General features: G+C 44.1%; 1 pseudogene; it reads left to right on the plus strand.

The window, feature by feature from the left end:
* The window catches only part of LOC132536592 (TBC1 domain family member 10B-like), a 70,227-nt pseudogene that overhangs the window by 42,519 nt on the left and 10,228 nt on the right, over positions 1-17,480 (plus strand).

Genomic DNA, 17,480 nt, shown 5'->3' on the forward strand with positions numbered 1-17,480 from the left:
CCTCATTTGCACAGCTCAGTACAGGGAAGAGAAGAGGGGCCCGTGCACTGTGTGCACTGACTGAAGCCCACCCAGCCCAAGCAGGTCCTGGAAACACTTCACCCCTGGCAGCAAACTGCCTTTTCTTGGATGTGTCCTCATCCCGGACCATCCTCTGCATTTTGGAGTCTTTGCAAATGACCTTCAGAGACCCATTCATTGAAGCATTCCTTTCTTGTTGCTAAATTTGTTGTATTTTGTTATAGGTAATTATATAGTTTGTATATTAATTTTACAGCAGATAGAAATGATGCATTGTTTCATTCATGCTCTCCACTTTTGGAAAGGATTTAAGGATCTTAATGAGAGAAATGACACATGATTCATAAAAGTATTTAAATACATTTTTTTCTTAAAGGAGCTACTAAATTAAGCTTCGATGAAAGGGACTAAAATTATGTCTTTCAGCCTCAGTTAAAAAATTCAATTTCTACTATTTAAGGCAATGTGATATTTTATTTTCTTTCTTTCTCTCTTTTCTTTTTTTTTCCTTCCTTCCTTCCTTCCTTCCTTCCTTCCTTCCTTCCTTCCTTTCTTTTCTTACCAGAGCATTTATCACTTCTGGCTTATGTGGAGGCTGAGAAGTGAACCTGGGATTTCTTATGCCTGAGACATGAAAGTCTGCTTCTTAAACCACTATGCTGCTTTCTCCATCCCTAATTATACTTTCTTAAGACTTTATTCATGCCATTTCACTTCGATTCAGGCTAAAAGTGAAAAACAGTTTGCCTACATACTATTTCCAACTAAAAAGAAAAACCAAAGTAGTCATTCAATCAGTCAGTCAGCAAGACCAGACCAGTGGCTTGGAGGGCTTAGGGGTAAGAGAGGAAAATCTCTTATCTTAGGAAAATCAGAGGGAATCGATTCATCAGTAGTGAAAGTGCTTTGTGGAAATGCTTGCTCAATCAGCTTTGCTTTCTCACATGGAAAGATACCATTTCTTGGTTTGTCTATATATTGTACTACAGTGAAAACAGTCAGGAAGGGAACCTCCCTCTCAAAACCCCCTCCTTTCTCCCGTGGATCATGGAGACCTGGGGAATCTGGATCCCTGACCACAGTGTCATGCTACTGTCACAACTGTGCTGTAGACTGCAGTCACTTGTCTCACTCCAAGGGGACTTCAGAAGTGAGAGGGCAAGTCACATCTGAGGAGGCCTCTGAACCGGTAGCCCAGAAGGCTTGGGCCACCTCCTCTAGGAGTGGGGCCTCTGTCATTCTGGGGGTCAGACTAGAGCCCCACTCATCAGAGATGCCCTCTCTGATAACTTCCACGTTTTCCCCTGGGCACCTAGTCCTTCTCTTCTTGGAAGCTCTGATTACAACCTGTCCTCTCCCCTCATCTTTCCTCCACCTAGGAGCCCCAGGCCCAGGAGACCTGTCTAGCCTGTTCTTCTCTGCTCTGAACCCTGACCCAGAACAAGGCCTCCCTTGATCACCTATGGGAGAAATAAAAGACCAAACCTCTTAAAGATTCAAATTTCTTTTTTTTTCTTTCCTTTTTTAAAATTTTTATTTATTTGTTAGGTAAAAATAATTGAGAAAAGGGGAGAGACAGAGAGACACCTGCAATCCTATTTCAACATTCATGAAGCTTTCTCCCTGCACGTGGGGACCAGGGACTTGAAGCCAGGTCCTTGTGCATTGCAATGTATGCATTTAACCAGGTGCATCACCTCCTGGCCCCCAGATTTAAGTTTCCCTCTGATGTTCTCCCAGAAAGGGGCAGTAAAGAGGTAACTTCAGGACCGAGGACAGAGCATGGAGTGTCCACCTACTTGGTATTGGAAATGAACAGCACGTTGGAGCAGAGAAATAGTTCTCGCATCTGCCTCCTGCGGCCCTTCTTGACCTTGACTGTGCAGCGGAGCAGAAACCGACCACAGGGCTCCACCCAGGGCTTCTTTTCTTTGGGGACATCTCCCTCTACACACGAGCTGCAGCATAACAGACATCAGAGAACAATCAGTCACCAGCCAAAGAGAAAACAGACTTTTATGCCAAAATGTCCATGTTGACACAACACCAAAAATTAGCTTCTGTTCCCTCAGACAGATTCCCAGACCCGCCAGGCAGGAGTCCCTAGGTAATGAGAGCTCCTGTCAGAGAGGAGGTCACTTCAGGGCTGGTAGAGATGAAGAGCAATTTGAAGGGCAGACAGGGCACTGGGACTTGATGCTCTAGAGGTGAGGAGTAGAGAAAGCACAAATCAGAGGCCCAGGTGGTAACTCATCTAGTGGAGTGCTCACGTTACAATGTGCAAGGACCCAGGTTCAAGCCCCTGGTCCCAACTTGCAGGGGGAAATCTTCACAAATGGTGAAGCACTGCTGCAAGTCTCTCTCTCTCTCTCTCTCTCTCTCTATTTCTCTCCCTCACCCTCTCTCCTCCTTCCTCTCAATTTTTGGTTATCTCTATCCAATAAATAAAAATAATTTTTAAACAAAGGGGAAAAGAAAGCAAAAAAACAACCTACCACTCAAGAACCTGTAGGAAGGAGGACAACTAGGAAGAAATGGGAGGACAGCAAGAGGGTTGGAAAACAACAAGCCAGTGTGTGTTCTCCTATAGCAGACAAAATGATACATAGAGTGGTGAAGCAATAATCACAGGCTGTGAGGATTTAGATAACAGAATGGAGAGCCTGCTCTGGAGTATTCAGCAGAGCTAAAGCTTAGCCCCATGAGGAACTGTCCATGAAGCCAGTGCTGAACTTCAGGACCAGAGGACTTCCTCAACCTGCCCTCCTCCTCTGATGACCACATCCAGAAATATGTAGTAAGACTACCTACCTCAGGCAGGCCAGCCAACTAAAACACCCTGAACGCCCAGAAGGGTTTCGGGTGGATGCAGACATCCTTCGCTCTTCACTCTTTGACACTGACTTGAAAGTTGAGTAAGGCACTCCAAACCCTGCCAACTCACTCTCCTACTCTGAGGATTCCACAGTAGTCATGGTCACAGATCTGCGATGGCATCATTCTAAGGCTCATGCCCTGTCCTAACTGACCAATTGGCAGATTGGCTTCCTAGATGGCTGTTGATTTTTTTTAAAAAAAACAATCATTTTCTTAGGAGGTTAACTGTGGACTCACATGCAGTTTTTAGGAAACCACAGTGATTTCATAAGACTTGTGCCCTATTTGATCCCATGGTGATAACTCTCCAAACTGAAACATAGTATGTATCTACCGATGAGGCGATTCACAGGGAGATAGTCAGACTCACAACATTTCAGTTCACATAAGGAAGCTCACATTACCATCTCACCACCCAGAATTCCTTGCCACCTTTCTTACTGCATCACCTATGACAACCATCTTCGTCATTATAATTCTGTACTTCAAGAATATTATAGAAATGGGTTCATATGGCATCTGCCCCTGACCTTTTAGGATTTTCTTTAAATTCCCATTCTTTACATAATTGGAAACATGGTCAGATAGCTGTGGGTGTTAATACTTACTTTGTGGGGGTATTCCTTTTCTTTTTAAAAAATATTTATTTATTTATTCCCTTTTGTTGCCCTTGCTATTTTCTTGTTGTAGTTATTATTGTTGTCATCATTGTTGGATAGGACAGAGAGAACTGGAGAGATGAGGGGAAGACAGAGAGGGGGAGAGAAAGATGGGCACCCGCAGACCAGCTTCACCGCTTGTGAAGTGACTCATCGACTCATCTGCTGGTGGGGAGCTGGGGGCTCAAACCAGGATCCTTACGCCAGTCCCTGTGCTTTGTGCCACGTGAGCTTAACCTGCTGTGCTACCGCACAACTCCCTGGGGAGTATTTCTTAGTAGGATTTCACTATATGGGTATAGTCCAGCTTGCTTAACCGAATGTTAAAGGACTTTTGGGTGGTTTATATTTGGTTGGGGGTATTTTATGACAAAGCTGTTAGTCATTTATATATGGTTCATTTCTCTGAAATCATCTCCTTGTATCTTTTGCTCTTAAAATTTCTTTTGGGGAGCTGGGCAATGGTGGACTTGGTTAAGTGCACATAATAATAAATATAAGGGTCTGTGTAAGGATCGGGTTCAAGCCCCCAGCTCCTCAGCTGCAGGAAGGATGCTTCACAAGCAGTGAAGCTGGTCTGCAGGTGTATCTATCTTTCTTTCTTCCTCTTTATTTTCTCCTCCTTCCTCAGTTTCTCTCTCCTGTTCAATAAAACATAAAAAAACTGTCTGCCAGGAGCAATGGATTCATAGTGTCAGCACCAAGCTCCAGTGAGGCAAAAAAAAAAATGCTTTTTAGCCATTGATTAAATATGTCTGTATGGATAATATGGGGTTTCATACTAAATTCTGCTCCAGCCAGAAAGTTGACTGCATTCTGGCCATGAGGCAATAAATCAACATAACCACAGGCATTGCGAATCTCTGGTAGCTGAGAGTCAGGCGTAGGAAGTGAGCTCCCAGAAGGTTGAGGTAGAGTTCAAGGTGGATGTGAGTAGTAGCAAAGCTTGAAGAGCAGCTGGAGGAGGTGGAGGTCAGGGCTTCCACACAGCTCCTGCAGGTTCTTTCTGTGCTTCTTTCTAACCATGTTCTTTTTTGGGGGGTTACTTGGCTTTTTAAGAAGGAGTGATGAGGTGAATCAACTAGACAATAAAATCAGCACTTGCCACTTGGCTGAGGTGCAGCTCCACCAAAGACCCTTGCTGTCCTCTTCTTCTTCTAGCGTTTGCCCTTCTTCCGTAGCCAGTCAACAGCGTCAGGTTGAGCCTGATGTAAAGTTACGAAACCTCCTTTGAATCTGGAGAGGTGGCAGTCGTTGACTATGCTGTCCTCTAATGCTAAAAAACAAACGAACAAACAAAACTTAAAAGACTTTCTCAGAAGGAAACTGTCGGAAAATTAACCTCAACGTGACTAAACGGGAGTCATCCAATCAAGTCATTGATGACTAACTTTAATTGCCACCAGGTTTTGGTAATGAGAACAAACACATGGTCTCATTCGTTCCGAGTGAAAATTGGAGACGATTTCTCTCATTCACTTGGAAGCTAGACCAGAAGGAAGGAAAGCCTGCCTCCCACACACCACCCAAGGCCTCAGAAAGAGCATATGAAGTCTAGTTTCATGATGGAATTTTTTTTTGTTGTTTTTTTGCTTGGCTAAGAGTATAATTTGTACCAACTTAATGAAATATTTCTTTTTAAAAAAAAAAAAAAAAGTAAATGCCATGAAAATCCAGGAGGCGGAGCTGCGCCCTGAGGCGGAACTCCCTCTCTGCCTTGCCTCCTGAAGGTGGGCTCCTTGCACAGCAGCACCTCCACCTCAGATCCTTGCTGTCCATCCCTGGTCCCCACCTCTGGGGATGATGGACGACCTTTCACTCTTCAATGTGAAATCATCGACCCTCTGTCCAATGTTGTATTAGAAAGTACATGTAAATTTGCCCTGGACTATTTCCAATTGGGCTAAACAATAGAAGGACTTTTTAGTACCTAACAGAAATGTATAAGGAGGGCAGTCGGGCAGTAGCGCAATGGGTTAAAGGCACGTGGTGCGAAGCGCAAGGACCGGCTTAAGGATCCCGGTTTGAGTCCCAGCTCCCCACCTACAGGGGAGTCGCTTCACAGGCGGTGAAGCATGTCTGCAGGTGTCTGTCTTTCTCTCCCCCTCTCTGTCTTTCCCTCCTTTGTCCATTTCTCTCTGTCCCATCCAACAAGGACACCATCAATAACAATAACTACAACAAGAATACAACAATAAGGGCAACAAAAGGGAATACATAAATAGGAAAAAATGTATAAGGAGGATGGATGGTTGCTCACCCAATGGGGTGCACACTTTACCATACATGAGGACTGGGGTTCAAACACCTGGCTAAGTGATAGGAGTGTTGTGGGGAGGGCCGTCTCCATTAGACGTGAAACAACAAAGAATTGAAAGAGTCCCACCAGTCAGGATAAGTAAGCCACCAATCTATTAAGCAGGTGATAAGAGATGCTTGATAGGTGGTGTTTGGCCTTGGAGATAGTAGCTGGTGTGTTCCCCCCACCCCACCCCATGAGTTTTTACATCTTTGTTTATTTATTTGTTTGTTTGTTTATTAGCCCTTTGCTCTAGGGTCTGAGAGTGAATACATTATGCTTCTAAGGGTAAACAGTGCCAGAATTCAAAACAAAACAAAAAAGCAACTAGTATTTGGTGTGGGGCTATATTTGGTTAAGACTCAGGATTGTTCCTTTCACAAGGATGAGTGGTTGCTTTTGTCAGATGGTTTAGATGCTCTCTCTCTTCCTTTTTGATTTGTGATTAATAGTAGGTTACAAAATGGTAAGATTACAGGGTCTAGTTCCACGCCACATGCACCATCCAATTTCTGTGCCCTGCCTCCTGAAGATAACCGTCATAGCTCTCTCGCAAGTCTTAGAAACGGTTGGTTGGGTTCTGTTTTCTTCTTCTCCTTCTCCTTCTCCTTCTCCTTCTCCTTCTCCTTCTCCTTCTCCTTCTCCTTCTCCTTCTCCTCCCTCTCCCTCTCCCTCTCCCTCTCCCTCTCCCTCTCCCTCTCCCTCTCCCTCTCCTTCTCCTTCTTCTTCATGTGCATCAGTCCTTTAGGTTCCATCTACGAGTGAAATTCTCCAGTACTTGTCTTTCACCTCTTTAACTTACTTCACTGAGCATAACACTTCCAGTTCCATCCATTTTATCTCAAAGGATACAATATCATCTTTTTGGATTACAGAGTAGTCTCCCTTTGAATATGGAACCCATAACTTCTTTAGCCAGTCACCTGTTGATAGGCATTTAAGCTGCTTCCATTCCTTGGCTACTATGAATAACTCAGCTCTGAATGCGGAGGAGCATATGTCCTTCTGGATAAGTGTTTGACAGTTGTTCACCTTGATGGTCAGATTGAAGCCACTGGTAGCTCGACCTTGGTTGCAGGACTCAGCTGTGGAGGTTTGTCAGCAGTTAACCCAAGAGGACCCAGGATGCTCTCCTCTTTCCCTAACAGGAGACCTGGTGCAGCTTCAGTAGGAGAGGAGCGGTGCTGCGGTTTCTCTCCTCTTTCTGTCACTCCCTCTTTACTTCTCTCTTCACCTGTGTCTTAAACAAAGTGTCTATGAGAGGGACTTGGTGGTGGTGCACATGGTTGAGCACACACATCACAATGCACAAGGACCCAGGTTTGAGCCCCTAGTCACCTTCCTGCAAGGGCAAAGCTTCACAAACAGTGGAACAGGGCTGCTGGTGTCTCTCTGGCTCTATCTCGCTCTCTCTCACTCTCTCTCTCCCTTCTCTTGATTTCTGGATGTCTCTATTCAATAAATAAAAATAATAAAAAGTAAGAAAAAAAAGTGTCCATGAGAGCAGGGGACTCATGCAGGAGCTGACTCCCAAAGAAAGCCAAGTTGGCAAAGTAAAATAAGTTTTAGGGTTCACCCATCCAGATTAACAGTATTTTCAATCAACTGACCTTCTCTCCAAACTATATTCTTGAACACTTGTAGCATTTGCTGCTTCTTAGTTCGAACGTGGAAGCTGGTTATTTTGTTGAAATGAACAGTCTGGTAGGGCTGATGTCTGTATGTCCCTGTGTCTGTCATTTCAAATGCTCTTGACTATATGTCAACTAGTAACTTCCCATATTTCATTTTAGTCTGAAACATCTTGAAATTTAAACAAGGGGAGAGAAAAATGTGAAACAGAAAGGAGGCTCACTTTCCCTTGGGGTCTACGATGCACTAACAGAAAAGAACTAGCCACCAGGATGGGCCCCTGTGATCAGTGGCTATTCCACATGCTCAAGTGATTTGACTTGGTTATGAAATATTTTGGGGAAACTTGGTTTGACATTTCACACTGCCCCTCAAGCCTCTGGCTACTAGGACAGGGACTCTTCAGTGTGTGTGTGATCTTAGGGCACTGAGTTAGGATCATCTGAGGAGTTTTAGTAAAAAGGAAATTCCCTGAGCCTCAGTCAAGATTCAAAAAATAATGCCATCAAAGTCGGTGAGATAGTGTGCTAGTTTGTTGTGTGTGACCAGAGCTGAGCTTGGCCTTCACGGCACTGAAATAATCTTTGGTGTTTCGAGTTCTCTCTCTCTCTCTCTCTCTCTCTCTCATTATGTCTCTCTGTCTCTCTCTTTCTCTCTCTCTTTCTGCCTCTCTGTCTCGACTTTATCTGAAAAATCATGAGTGTGTGATCAGTAGATGCAGGATAGTGGGAAGGAGGCATGATAGCACTTTTTCTATGTATTTTGTGGTATTGGTGATCATTTAGATGGGAAAGCAGAAGACTTAGTATAGCAAGCACAATACTGTAAGAGGACAAAGTTGGAGGACTCCCACTACCCCACTTTAAAACTTATCTAGAATTGGGGCTGGGGGCTCTAGCTGTCCCAAGTAGAGCATGCTTACCACGTTCTCAGGCATGGCTACACCACGCAGAGGGGAAGCTTCACAAGCAGTAGAACAATGCTGTGGTGTCTCTTATCCTTTTCCTCTTCCCTTTCTGCCTTTCGAGCTCTATCTGTAGAAAGAGAGGAGGGAGGGATAGAGAGAGAAGGAGAGGGAGAGGGAGAGGTTAGAGGGAGAGGGAGAGGATGCTGCTTGGAAGTGATGGAGTTATGCTGGTATGAAGCCCCAGTGACAATAAATATTCAAATGGGAAAAAGAATGATTTATACAGCCGTAATGATTAATACAGTGTGGCAATGATGGGGGAAAAAGTCAATAGACTAGAGCAGAATATTTCAGTACAGAATAGAGACCCCTGACAAAAATAGTACCAACTTTTTTTTTTTTTTGGTGAAAGAACAGAGGTCATATAATAGACCAAAGGTAGTCTCCTTGACAAGTGGTGCTGGAACTACTAGGCATACAGGTGTGAAGAAGATAAATCTAGACACAGATTCACACACTTCCTCGAAATCAACTCAGAAATGTACTATGGACCTCAATGTGAAATTCCAAAACTATAAAACTCCTAAATGTTAAGAAGAACTCAAAGTAACCTTGAGTGTTGCCCCGGAGGCAAAACTCATAAAGAAGTGTTGAGCTGGGCTCCATTGAAATTAAAAAGTGCCTCTTCTTCCAAGAATGCTATCCAAGGAACAGAAGATTAAACCATGGACCAGAGACAGTATTTTCAAAAGACACACACTGCTCATCAAGGACTCATATCCAAAGAATTACAAAAAAAAAATCTGGCAATAAATAAGGAAATAACTCATGAAAATGAATAGGTCAACCGCCTTAGTCTCTCCCTCTCTGTTACCGTCTATGTGAAAAAAATTGGGGGGGGGGCTGGGTAATAGTGCAGCAGATTAAGCGTACATAGTAGGGAGCACAAGGACCAGCACAAGGATCCCAGGACAAGCCCCCAGCTCTCCACCAAGGAAGGGGGGTCTCTTTGCAATTGGTGAAGCAGGTCTGCAGGAGTCTATCTTTCTCTTCCCCCTCTGTCTTCCATTCCTCTCTCCATTTCTCTCTGGCCTATCCAATAACAACAGCAGCAACACAACAACAACAACACCAAAAAAAAAAAAAAGGAAAAAAATGGCTGCCAGGAGCAGTGAATTCCTAGTATAGGCACCAAGCCCCAGCAATAACCCTGGAGGCAGAAAGAGAGAGAGAGAGAGAGAGAGAGAGAGAGAGAGAGAGAGAAATTATTAACCACTTCTGGAATAGAGGATAGTGCAGACTTGAAGTCTCAGCAATAATTTGGGGGAGCAAAACGTAATAATGAATTACATTTAATATATATTTATATTTGAGATTTTAATTAAATCAGCATTATTAATTTGACATATAATCACTCCCCTCAACACCCCCAAGACAACAATATTGGACAAAACAGTTTTGAATTGGATTTTTTTTCCCAGAGCACTGCTCAGCTCTGGTTTACGGTGGTGGCTGGGATTGAACCTGAGAGTTTAGAGCCTCAGCCATAAGAGTCTTCACATAACCACTATGCTATCTCCCTGCCCTGGACAAAACATTTTAAAATATTTAAAGTATCTAGATGCTCTATGATGATTTTATTGACAAAGTGGGAAAAATAACTTTAATATAACTTGATAAGCTGGTTACTTACCAAAGAAATGTAAATACTAAGGCAATCTTCCAGATCAAATTCATGAACAAATATCTATGTAACTTATCAAGGAATAGGTAACATTTACTGAAGAATAAAATGAAATCATGAAACAGAAGTAGATATGACTTATTAAGGAAAAGAGGAAAAAAACTAAGGAAGTGCTGAAATTGAAAAGTATGATCATCTTAAAATTATCAGGTGAACATAGCTAAAGAAATCCAGAAAGTCCTCTTTCACAGAAAAAAAACCCTGTGCGTCTTGATTTTAAGTGTGAAAATAAAAGACCCAGATGAGAAATCACAGGTAATATCTATTATTCCAATAACATGAGAAGAAACAAAGCAAGTCTTTGTATAATTCCTAGCAAGTCTCATTCCATGTCAAAGGGCCCCAATGCTTTGAGTAAATAAAAGTATTTGTATTGAAATTTTAAGTATCATTTCTAGTGAAAGGCTATATTTTCTTTTTTTTTTTCCAACCAGGCCTTCACTGCTCTAGGATGACTTTTTCAGTTAGAAAGAGACAGACAGATAAAGACACAAAGGGACAGACACTGTATAAGACGGGGTTAGAACCTGAGCTGTACACACAGCAAGGCAGGTGAACTGTTTTGCTAGTCCTGTGAGAGTGTATATACCTAGATGCATTCCAGAAATCAGAAATGTAAAAATAGCAAAAGAATTAGACTTGATGAGTACAACTTCTGAACTGAAAACAAACAAACAAACAAACAAAAGCAGAAGCCCTGAGGCAGACCAAATGGTCCATGTAAAAATTAAAATTCGGGTGTACAGATTGTATAGTCTGTCCATTATCTTTTTTTTAATTTTTATTTCTAAAAAGGGAACACTGACAAAAACCACAGGATAAGAGGGGTACACCTCCACACAATTCCCATCACCAGAACTCCCACTCCCACTCTCTCCCCTGATAGCTTCCCTATTCTTTATCCTTCTGGGAATATGGACCCAGGGTCATTATGGGATGCAGAAGGAGGAGGGTCTGGCTTCTGTAGTTGCTTCTCCGCTGAACATGGGCATTGACAGGTCGAGCCATACTCCCATACTCCTGTCTTTCTCTTTCTCTAGTGAGGCAGGGCTTTGAGAAGTGGGTCTCCAGGACATATTGGTGGGGCCGTCTGCCCATGGAAGTCTGTTTGGCATCATGGTAGCATCTGGAACCTGGAGGCTGAAACAAAGAGTCAACATCTACATCCAAACAAATCATTGCCTAATCATAAACGCAAAGGCTAGAATATTGCAGATGAAGGTTGGGGAGTCACCATTTTGTAGATAGCTAGTAGGCCAATTCTATTTATATTTAAGGGGGCCCATGACCATACTAGTTTTTTTTTATAATTTTTTTTATTTAAGAAAGGATTAATTAACAAAACCATAGGGTAGGAGGAGTACAACTCCACACAATTCCCACCGCCCAATCTCCATATCCCACCCCCTCCCCAGTAGCTTTCCCATTCTCTATCCCTCTGGGAGCATGGACCCAGGGTCATTGAGGGTTGCAGAAGGTAGAAGGTCTGGCTTCTATAATTGCTTCCTCGCTGAACATGGGCGTTGACTGGTCGGTCCATACTCCCAGCCTGTCTCTCTCTTTCCCTAGTAGGGTGGGTCTCTGGGGAAGCTGAGTTCCAGTACACATTGGTGGGGTCTTCAATCCAGGGAAGCCTGGCCGGCATCCTGATGGCATCTGGAACCAGGTGGTGTAAACTCTAGTGCACTTCTGCTTTCTTACTTTGGTGCCATAGTCCAAACTCAGTCAATTTCTGCTTTGCATTTCTACTTCTTTTTTTTTTACATGCATAACATTCCCCAGATTCCCATTTAACAATACAACCCCCACTATTTCATTCATCATTTTTCATGGACCTGTATTCTCCCCACCCACCCACCCATCCCAGAGTCTTTTACTTTGGTGTAATACTCCAATTCCATTTCAGGTTCGACTTGTGTTTTCTTTTCTAATCTTGTTTTTTTCAACTTCGGCCTGAGAGTGAGATCATCCCATATTAATCCTTCTGTTTCTGACTTATTTCACTCAACATGATTTTTTCAAGGTCCATCCAAGATTGGTTGAAAACGGTGAAGTCACCATTTTTTACAGCTGAGTAGTATTCCATTGTGTATATAGACCACAACTTGCTCAGCCACTCATCTGTTGTTGGACACCTGGGTTGCTTCCAGGTTTTGACTATTACAAATTGTGCTGCCAAGAACATATGTGTACACAGATCTTTTTGGATGGATGTGTTGGGTTTCATAGGATATATCCCCAGGAGGGGAATTGCAGGGTCATAGGGTAGGTCCATTTCTAGCCTTCTGAGAGTTCTCCAGACTGTTCTCCAGAGAGGTTGGACCAATTGACATTCCCACCAGCAGTGCAGGAGGGTTCCTTTGACCCCACACCCTCTCCAGCATTTGCTGCTGTTACCTTTTCTGATGTGTGACATTCTCACAGGAGTGAAGTGATATCTCATTGTTGTCTTGATTTGCATTTCTCTGACAATCAGGGACTTGGAGCATTTTTTCATGTGTTTCTCGGCCTTTTGGATCTCTTCTGTAGTGAATATTCTGTCCAAGTCTTCCCCCCATTTTTGGATGGGGTTATTTGTTGTCTTGTTGTTGAGTCTGGCAAGCTCTTTATATATGTTGGTTATTAAACTCTTATCTGATGTATGGCATGTAAAGATCTTTTCCCATTCTGTGAGGGGTCTCTTGATTTGGGTAGTGGTTTCTTTTGCTGTGAAGAAGATTTTTAACTTGATGTAGTCCCATAGGTTTATACTTGCCTTAGTCTTCCTTGTAATTGGTTGTCTTGTTGTTGAGTCTGGCAAGCTCTTTATATATGTTGGTTATTAAACTCTTATCTGATGTATGGCATGTAAAGATCTTTTCCCATTCTGTGAGGGGTCTCTTGATTTGGGTAGTGGTTTCTTTTGCTGTGAAGAAGATTTTTAACTTGATGTAGTCCCATAGGTTTATACTTGCCTTAGTCTTCCTTGTAATTGGATTCGTTTCATTGAAAATATCTTTAAAATTTATGCAGAAAAAAGATCTTCCAATATTTTCCTCTACAAATTTAATGCTATCCCCATCAAGATCCCAAGCACATTTTTTAGAAGAAAAGAACAAATGCTACAAATGTTTATCTGGAACCAGAAAAGACCTAGAATTGCCAAAACAATCCTGAGAAAAAAGAACAGAACCGGAGGCATCACACTCCCAGATCTCAAACTGTATTATAGGGCCATTGTCATCAAAACTGCTTGGTACTGGAACATGAACAGACACACTGACCAGTGGAATAGAATTGAGAGCCCAGAAATGAGGCCCCAAGCGTATGGACATCTAATCTTTGACAAAGGGGCCCAGACTATTATATGGGGGAAGCAGAGTCTCTTCAACAAATGGTGTTGGAAACAGTGGGTTGAAACATGCAGAATAATGAAACTGAATCACTGTATTTCACCAAATACAAAAGTAAATTCCAAGTGGATCAAGGACTTGGATGTTAGACCAGAAACTATAGATACTGAGCTCACATTCTACGGTCATGAGTAGGAACATTCTAGCCTGGCCCAATTTTACAAATGCCTGCACGATATAGGTTTCTGTTCATGCATACACTGCTAATCCTCTGATAGAAATGAGTTTTACAGACAGTCACCCATGTAAATATGGCCATTTAGAAAGACAGAGATGTCAGGAAACTGTGAGGATGTGGCTGAGCTTGGCAGGCCTTGACCCTGAGGGATGTGTCCAATCCTCTTAATCTCTCTTTCTACTGTGAAGTTGGGCAAGGAGTGACAGTAGAACCCCAAAGGTGTGCCTCGTCCTATCAGACTCACTGCCTCACAAATTGCCCCACATTCTTCATATTATGGCCATTAGATTAATAGGAAGGGGGAGATGTTGGTCATTACACCAGGTCATTATTGTATTGCCTGATGCTGTGCTCTACTTACATAATCACTGTTTTTTTCTGAGACACACCCCCACCCCCACCTCCCCATCCCCGCCTATAATGGTTAAATCCCATTGGTTAGAATCTTAGAAGCAGCTGCTATGCAAGGTTTCTACCTTCGCACTCTTTTTTTTCTCCACTCTTCTCCTAGCCATTTCCTTTTGGTACTTGCCACTTGCTTTTAAAAAGAAATAAAGGCGTTGTCTCTGATCAATAAAGGCATTGCATTGCCTTTATTGAAGAAACGGGTCCCCAGTTTCTTCTCTCTCCTGTGACGCTACCCTGGACTGGGTACATGGCAGTGGGCCCTTCCCTCCCCCACAGCCTGTCCCACAGTCCCTCCACCAGCCCTGCTGTTCTCCATGTTCTGCAGAGGCAGGTCTGCTAGAGGATGGGCAGTATGTTCCAAGGGCCTGGAGGAGTAAGAGTGTGAGACCCAGGAAGACCACCAGGGGGCGGACAACAAAGGTGGAGACAGGAGATAAGGGAGCGTGGATTTAGCTCCTGGATGGATACCGTGATAGCCTGAGGGTGTTTCTTCCCAGGCACATGCTCTCTAGGTTGGAAACAACTCGACAGGAGCCAACCTAGGCAGCTGCATACTCAGCAATGCAGGAGAGGAACCAGGGAACTCATGTAGCATCTTGGGAGACAGAGATGCTGGGACTCGCGGAGCAGGAACACAATGAAATGATTTATTGATCAGAAAAAAACCGCCCCTTGTATCTTCTGAGATGGAAGTGGCAGGTCAGGAAAAGAAAATGGGTAGGAGAGTGGGTGGAGAGAAGAAAAAGAGTGCAAAGTTAGCCAGCTTCCATCTAACCAGTGGGGATTAAACCAATACCCTGAAGGCAGGGGGGTCTCAGGCTAAAGAGTGATTATGTAAATAGAACATAGCAATGCAGCAGACCTGGCATTATGACCAACATGGATAGAGCCAGAAGGGGTCGTTAGAAGCAGAATGAGCCAAAGGAAAAATGATGACCAACAGATGGAGACTATGAAATTAACACCTGGATTTTGTGGAGGCTGTCCTCACCTGAGTGGATCCAGGAATTAGGACTCATGAAGAGAATCTCCAAAATGGACATTGGCAAATTGTATGGGATAGATTATAGGAGTCTGAAGCAGAAAAGTAGATGAATCTAAGTTGACTATTCCATTAAGCCTAGTATGCCTAATAGCAATTAGTGACTGCAGCTGCCTTCCCTCCTCCCTCCATATTCCTAAGCAGGACAGCTAGGCAGGATGCAGCCTAGCTGATAGAGCTAAGACCCCTGTATCTACCTAGCACCAGGGCCCAGGATCATGGGCCTTTAGTGTGCCAATGTATGCATTCTCTCTGTAACCGAAATGTAGAATCCTTTATAAGCTGGTGCTGTTTCATTTTTCGGTGGAGGTGGTAGGGAGAACTTCCTGGAGCAGTCCAGACCTCTTGCCAACCAGTGGATTAAACTCCATCTGGCTCTGGTCTCATGTTTGGGGATAATCACTTTTCTTTCTCTCTTCTTTCTATTCTTTTGCCTCAGTGTTACCGCTGGGGCTTGGTGCCTGCACTACAAACCCACTTCAACTGGAGGCCATTCTTTTCCATTTTCTTGACCTTGTTGTTGTTGTTATTGTTGCCACCACTGTTAATGTTGGAAAGGACAGAGAGAAATGGAAAGAGGAGGGGAAGACAGAGAGGGACACAGAAAGATAGATAACTGCAGACCCCCTTCACTGCCTGTGATGTGGCCCCCCTGCAGGTGGAGAGCCAGGGGCTTGAACAAGGATCATACAACTAAGCCCCAAGTACACTCAATCTAGTGCACTACCACCCAACCCCCTGGAGGCAATTTCTACAGGAAGTCCCTCCACTTCCTCCTGGAGTCAATTGGAGATAATTTGAATCTAATTCTGAGCATGGGGTTGGGGTTCAGCCGGGAGGATCTGGGATGTATTTCCAGATTGAGGACAGGAACAGAGACACTGTCAATATTAACATTTTTTTTTCTATTTTTTATCTTTTATTTTTTGACAAGTGAAGACATGTTTTTGACATTTTTGACAAGGAGACATTTACAAAACCAGAGGACAAGAGGGGTACAATCCCATACAATTCCCACCACCAGATCTCCGCATCCCCTCCCCTCCCGTGATAGCCTTGCTATTCTTTATCCCTCTGTGAATATTTCTCTAGCTCCATATCCATCCTGGTTTCCCTTTCTATCACATACACATACATCAATACAATATAACAAATAGGAAAAAGTTGCAGCCAATAGTGATCATTCCAAATACTGTAATTGAACAAACTTCACTACTGGAACTCAGATATGTTCAGTATTAATTTGTCTCTGGACTTTCTCAGCCTGTCCGTATGCATTGTCTGAAGAATAAAAATCGTATCTGTTTCTGACAACAATAAGACAGTTCTTCCAGAATGCCAGCCATGATCCTGGGACCAGGAGTCCCTATGCCTGAAATGTCTTTGGAAAACATGTCCGCAGTGGTGGGGTGAGTCCATCCTTCAAGATTTAACATCAAGTTGTTCTGGCGGTCGGGGCCTCTGGTTCAGAGGCACAGGAGCAGCTGTCATGGGGATTATCAGGGTACCAGTTCCAGGGTGTCATCCATGTAGTGGGTGGGCAGGAAGTCTGGTGGAGGAGCTGGTCTGGTCCGGGGTGCCCTCCTCATTGAAGTCAGGAACGGGGTCCCCCTGGGTTGCTGCAGGCCAGGCCTTGAGGTGAGAGCCCGGGCTTCACTGTGGAGAAGTTCTGAGCTGGGCTGATGAGAGGGGCCCTGGGGGTAGCTGAGAAAAGGAAGCCTTCAGGGGCAGGTTTCAAAGCTGGGCTTCTGGGTTATCAGACCCCAGAGCCATCAGGTCTCAGCAGGCCTCCAAAGCCAAGGTCTCAGCTTCCCGAAAGCAAGAGTCGAGTTGAGCTGCGATCTCAGGGTGCTTTCCAGAGGTGAAGATGTCAGTAACAAACTTTTCAAGCAGGTCCATGCATTCGTGGAAGAGGGGCAGGTGTTCTCGAGGTAATCCGAAGTCCAAGGAGTCTTCAGTCAAGGCAGGGGCTGGTCCAGTGGGCTCCGCTGAGCTCTCAGGGCCCCCAGGGGCAGGTCCTGAGACTGGGGATCTGGCACAGTGGGGCCATGGCATCGCTGGTCTGGTGGGACCCGTAGGGGCAGGAGCTGGTGTAGTGGGTCTGGGGCTGCAGACAGCAGGGCTCCCAGGGCAGGGTGGGCCTTCAGGAGTGGAGGTTGAGGGCAGGCAGATGGACTGGGAGTCCTGCACCCCTGGGAGTTGTCCTGCCATTCTGGAATTTGCTCTGGAGAGTTTTGCCCTCTGGTTCTTAAACCAAATCTGCAAAGAAAAGGACACATGGACTGTGAGAGGGAACCAGGTGCCAGCCCTACCTAGAAAGG

This window comes from Erinaceus europaeus, unplaced genomic scaffold (assembly GCF_950295315.1).
Source record: "Erinaceus europaeus unplaced genomic scaffold, mEriEur2.1 scaffold_294, whole genome shotgun sequence".
NCBI lineage: Eukaryota > Metazoa > Chordata > Mammalia > Eulipotyphla > Erinaceidae > Erinaceus > Erinaceus europaeus.